Source organism: Mus musculus, chromosome 7, assembly GCF_000001635.26.
Source record: "Mus musculus strain C57BL/6J chromosome 7, GRCm38.p6 C57BL/6J".
NCBI classification, from domain to species: domain Eukaryota; kingdom Metazoa; phylum Chordata; class Mammalia; order Rodentia; family Muridae; genus Mus; species Mus musculus.
The window spans coordinates 93,057,853-93,063,831 of NC_000073.6; the positions used below are offsets into that span (position 1 = coordinate 93,057,853).

General features: G+C 39.5%; 1 annotated feature.

The window, feature by feature from the left end:
- Positions 3,017 to 5,774: an enhancer, noted in NCBI's record as "VISTA enhancer mm1534". NCBI's record gives its function as "enhancer in: neural tube[5/5] | hindbrain (rhombencephalon)[4/5] | forebrain[5/5] | limb[4/5]" and the evidence as "EXISTENCE:transgenic organism evidence [ECO:0001131][PMID:17130149]".

Sequence of the window (5,979 nt, forward strand, 5' to 3'; positions counted from 1 at the left end):
GGTACCATGGGAACAACTGAGAAACAACTGAGAAAAGCTCATAGAAACCCAGAGACTGAAGCAGCATGCGTAGGGCCTGCACGGGTCTGCACCAGGTCCTCTCCATATGCACTATACCTTTCAGTCTAATACATTTATGGGACTCCTGACTGTGTAAACAAGTGGGTTACTGATTCTCTTGGGGCCCTTTCATTTTCCTGTTGCCTTGGCTTGTTCAACTTCAATATCATAGTTTTTGTTTTATCTTACATTTTATCTTATTATGTTTTGTTCTTGTTTCCTAGAAGCAAGTTCTTTTCTAGTAAGAGACAGAAGGAGAGAGTAGATTTGGATGGAAGATGGGGTGAGGAGAAAGTGTGAGGAGTAGAAGGATGGAAAACTATTAAAATGATATTGTAGGAAAAAAATCTATGTTTAATAAAAGGAAAAATAACTATTAAAAACCAGTACAGACCAAAATAGATCTTAGGAACATTGCATCTGGTCTCCATAATGCTTTCTGCCCTTGGATCAATGTCTTTCCATCTCTCCTCATACTTTCACAAACCTTGGTATTCACTATTCCATTCTGTGTTTTAAAGAATTCAGTATAGATTTCATACAAAAGTGAGATCTATCAATATGTGGCTTTCTTTTCTCCTTTTCCTTTTCCCCTATCCTTTCCTTTTCCTTTTCCTTTTCCCTTTCCCTTTCCCTTTCCCTTTCCCTTTCCCCTTTCCCCTTTCCCCTTTCCCCTTTCCCCTTTCCCCTTTCCCCTTCTTCCCCTTTCCCTTCCTTCCCCTTCCTCCCCTTCCTCACCCTCTTCCCCTTCTTCCCCTTCTTCCCCTTCTTCCCCTTCTTCCCCTTCTTCCCCTTCCCCTTTCTTCCCCTTCCCCTCCCCTCCCCTCCCCTCCCCTCCCCTCCCCTCCCCTCCCCTCCCCTCCTCTTCTCTTCTCTTCTCTTCTCTTCTCTTCTCTTCTCTTCTCTTCTCTTCTCTTCTCTTCTCTTCTCTTCTTTTTTCTTTTTGTGCCTGGCTCCTAGAATAAATGTCTTCCAGGTAGATTTGTATTCTCTCAAATGATGAATTTTTTGTTTTAATCTGAAATGTATTACATTTTATTTATTCATTGACTGGTGACTCTTTGGGTTGATTCCAGAATACTACTACAATGGACATGAGTGTGTATCTTTTGGATATGTATCCAGCAGTGAGATCACAGGCATACACAGCTCTATTTTTACTTTCTGAAGAAAACTCATTATTTTCCATGATGGCTACACTAATTTACATTCCCACCAAAAATATCTAGGCAATCTTCTGCACATCTTCTATCACTCTTTAACTCTTGTTTTGATAATAATATATATGCTAAAGAGTAGGAGGACAAGAGGGAAATGGGCTTCCCATACACTCTATGAGATGGTCCTCAAGCCACAGCATGACACATCTTTCTGGTGCTCTCTGCTGCTCTCTGTCACTGCTTGTTTCTAAATGTAAAGGGAGCAGAAAGGGACAGAGAGAGAGAGAGAGAAGAAAGAAGTGGGACCATCAATTAATGACTTGGGAAAATTCAGGAAGGGCATGATGTTTCTGGATCTAGGCTGAGCTGTTAGATGTGAACGGCATGCAAGTTAACTGCTAGCCTGATGCTCTATCTTCTTTACTCCACCTACTGCTATGTATTCTTTCTCACCTTCATGTTTCCCCATGGTTCAATAGTGGGAGAAACAGGATGGAAGTTGTTTTCTCCATCTTTCCTGAAATTGAAACCTCAGAGCAAGTACACTCTGTTAACAGTGTATTAGTGTGACCTAGGACTTTATATAAAACTTCCACATTAGGCATTCCTGTGGACTATTTCTACATCCTCATCAATGTCAGGATCGAATCACTATGAGGACACAATGAAAATGAGTGAGCAGAGACAACATCATCTACCTGAAAAGTATGTCTCACATGTCTGGCAGCAAATAGGTAACATTGACTTGTTCTCTGATGCTTATGTCATTTCTACAAAAATATCTGGAATGTGGTTTCCTAATGAATGTCAGATCACCTTCAATTTGAAGAAAATCACTGTCTTCAAGATGGCCCATCTCTTGTTTAGATAGCTCTAAGTGATTTCGTCATGATGGTGATGTAAGATTTCTCTCCTTCTAGGTTTTTGCTCATGGCTCCCAGTTAAAATATTTGACTTCTGAATTACTAAGTCTAACCATTCTCTAATCTTTTCTCAAGTCTTTTGATTACTTGAAGAAAACTATCATGCCATTCCTAGATTTTTCTGTGTTAAAATCATTACTTCCTAGTAGCATATTCTTCCTTTCCTCTCTTTGTTTGCCTTTCTGCTCCCTTCACGTTTACTTCAAGTACCTATTAACTGTCTGCCATACTTTGCCAGACATTGAGGTTGCATTTTCCCCTACCCCTCAGTAAAATTACAAACCAGTAGGAAAAAGGTACCCACCCATTTAGTGGCAGCATCCTTCGTCCTGTGATTTAATTTTTTTCATTTTATTCAAGTTTAAAAAATATATTTACTTTTTAATACATTGGTATTTTGTCTCCATGTATGTCTGTTTGAGGGTGTTGGATCCTCTGAACTGGAGTTACAAACAGCTATGAGCTGCCATGTGGTTGCTGGGAATTAAACTTGGGAAGAGCAGCTAATGCTCTTAACTGCTTAGCCATCTCTCCAGCACCATGTGGCTTAAATTTAACCATCATCACCCTCCTAGTCACTTTCTTCTACATAGGCTTCAACATATTGTTCCTTAATTTTTGGTCTTTAACAACTAGACTATGGTCCACTTAGTGCAGATGTGGAAATTCCTCTTATGTTTCGTAGTATAAAGCTAACAGTTTTCTGAACAGTTTAGTGATTATTTCTAAAGGGAGAAGCCACAATATGGCTGGTGAATATGGCAGAACTTGGTTCAGTCATGTATATATTTTATAATGAGTATAAACTCCTAGAGCTAAATGCCACACTGTAATCAGGTAGGCAGAAGCCACACAAGATTGTATAACCATTCTGGGCTGGCAATGTTCAATGGAAGGTGAATATAACATTATGCATTGCTTTGATTTAGATTAGGATTTTGACAACTATCAAGACTGACACCAGACAAGGTCTCCCAGAAGTTGAGCCATTTATTATGAACCCAGGGTTTCATGGTATGGGGACCTCATGATTTATACTGGTCAGCTGTGACTCATTAGTGGTAAAGAATGGAGGAAACAATGCAGTTACTGAGTCACCATAGTTACTCTGAAAAAGAAAAAACAGGATTTGTGCAGATTTATTTTGAATCAACTTCCCAATATATTTGTGGTGAATTTCACTCACCTGGTCCTGCATGTTAAAAATTAAATCAATGGCTGAAAGTAAAAATAAATGAAGTTGTTCCTCTAAAGAAAGCCTAAAACTTGTTGAACTTTTCTGTACAGATTTGCAACCAAAAAACTCATGTTTGGATTGTGGTGACTTTGAGCACTGAGGTGGGAAGTGGGGTTTATTTTTTATACTGTCCTTCAGATTTCCTTCAGATTTCTGTCTAAATTCCTTGGGATGAAAGCTTGCCATATATATATGTATGTATGACAGGCTAAAAGAAGGCAATCAGGAGAGGACCTCAATGGGACAGTAAAATCTGTAGCATATTCAGGATGGAAATCCATCTGGTGATTTGAAAATACACAAAGGATACAGATGTGTGCTAAATGGAACTCCCAGCTCATGGTCCTTCCCAGAAAAAAACCCAAGAATCATCACAGGGCTATTTTATCTACCAAAAACCCAGTGAATTTTGCTCCTTCCACAAATTGTTATTTGAAACCAGGATTACCATCTGTTAGTAGAAATTCTACCTTTTCGTGCTACGGTTACATAGTGTAGAATAAGTTGAAAGTTTGAAGAGCAGATTGTTTGTTTCTAAAATAAGTCTCAAATCCAAAAAGTACACACACACACACACACACACACACACACACACACACACACAATATAATATGTGTAAACATTTTCTTTGTGGGATATTGCAGAGTTCCTTTACAGTCTCAAAATTAGATCATTCCCCTGAGCGCCGTAAGAGCCTAAGACTCTCTCTGCAATGAACAAAAGCAAGCCCCATCTTAAGCTGCACTCTTCTGTGTCACGCTGCTTGTCACAAGGAAGCTTCCTGGACATTTTAGATTTTTTTTTTAATCTGCAATTCAATAAAAATGAAGATTTTCCTTTTAGGTCACCCTTTTTTTTTTTTTTTTTTTCTGGCAGACTGAGCCTAAAGTGCACTTTATTTTCCTTTAATTTAACAGCTCCAGCAGCTTTTCCAGTTAAATCGACTGTTCATTATTGAGCCCCATTTATGAAGGGGCTGTGCGGTGCAGTTTAATGAATCCTTGGCACAAAGCTCCCTTTCAGGACCAGGAAAGAATAGGCGCTGTTCAGGCCCTGTAGGGCTGTATGTCAAAGCCAACCCATAATGCCTGTCAGCCAAGAGCAGAAATTCCCACTGATATAAGAATGTGCAAGAAATCAACTCTCACCACCGACGAGCAGATTAAGACACGATCAGGAAATGAGACTGTAGGTTTACAACAGTGACACCTGCTTGGACAGAGTTATTTTCCCATCCCTTGATCACTGCGGCTGTAGTGGGGGGTGGGGTGAAACAGCAGCATAGCCAAGGCTCAAAGCTCTCCAAGTCCTTGTGGGGGTGGTGGGTGTATGTGTGAGGAAAGACATTGCCAGTGGGGGTGGCGTTGGGCTAGGCCCTCTGCTAATAACCTTTGCACACTTTTAAAACTTTAATCCTTATAATGGGCCTACAAGGGTTATTTGCATATGATGGAGGAGGAAACAGAGGCTTGTGTGCTTTCCCCTCTGGTTCAAGGGTACAATGCTAATTAACCACTAAATAGCAAGGATGGGATGGGATGGAATATGGATCTCTCTGGCTGTGACACGTTTGTCTTTTCCAGGGCTCCTTAGTGAAGTTCACTAAATAGACTAGGAAAATATCCAAATTTTAGTTTCTGGGACTAGTGAAAGCTTAATTTCCTAGAGTATATGTTGAGCACTCTGCGCTGGCCCTGTGTGATGTGTGTTGAGATGCAGGCAGAAGAGACAGATACCTTGCTATGGGTCGAATGTTGCGCGTTGATGAAGGAAGTGCAGACAGTTCAGACTGCATATAACTCCCTGTAGGAAACCTTGCTAGAGTTCTCACAAAGTTTGGCTGTGATAAAGTTGGTCAAAATGGTCAAATGATCCCCATAGAAATGACTTCTCAGGACATTCATAAAACGTTCACTCTTGGAGACCCTGATTTCTCCCGACGGGTGTGTGAATTGGTCTTCTTCCTGTGTCACAGAAAGGATGAACTATTGCAGGATAATTTTCAAAAAGGCAAACAATTATAACTCATAGGTAAATATAAGCTTCATGTAAGAGATCCTACTCTAGCTGTTAAGTAATAACACAATCATTAAACAGAATCTGTTCAAAAAGCATTTAAAAATATATACATATGACTGGTGTGTGTGTGTGTGTGTGTGTGTGTGTGTGTATGATCTCAGGTAAGAAGTTATTCTCCCTCTCTTCACTCTCTGAAACCCATCTATCTGTGAAAATTAGCTAGTATATGTGTATATATACTCACACATATACTGACATATACATATAGATACCATATACACACATATGTGATAAAAAACTTTTTACTAAAAGTTTATTGGGTTACATAAAAACCAGCTATATATTTTTGTAGTTATTGCTCCCTGGGAAGAAACTATCTACATAAGTACTGAACCATGCTATTAGATATGGAATAATTTCACTAAGTTGGAGAATTTCAATAATAGCAAATGTAAGACAAATTAAATCTTATTCCTGCAGACAGTCTCAGTGGCTTATTGTCAGTAGAATAGGAAAAGAATATGGGTACATCATTCTGTCTTCCTAGGTTTGGGGTAATTTTCCGATACCTTCCCCCCGT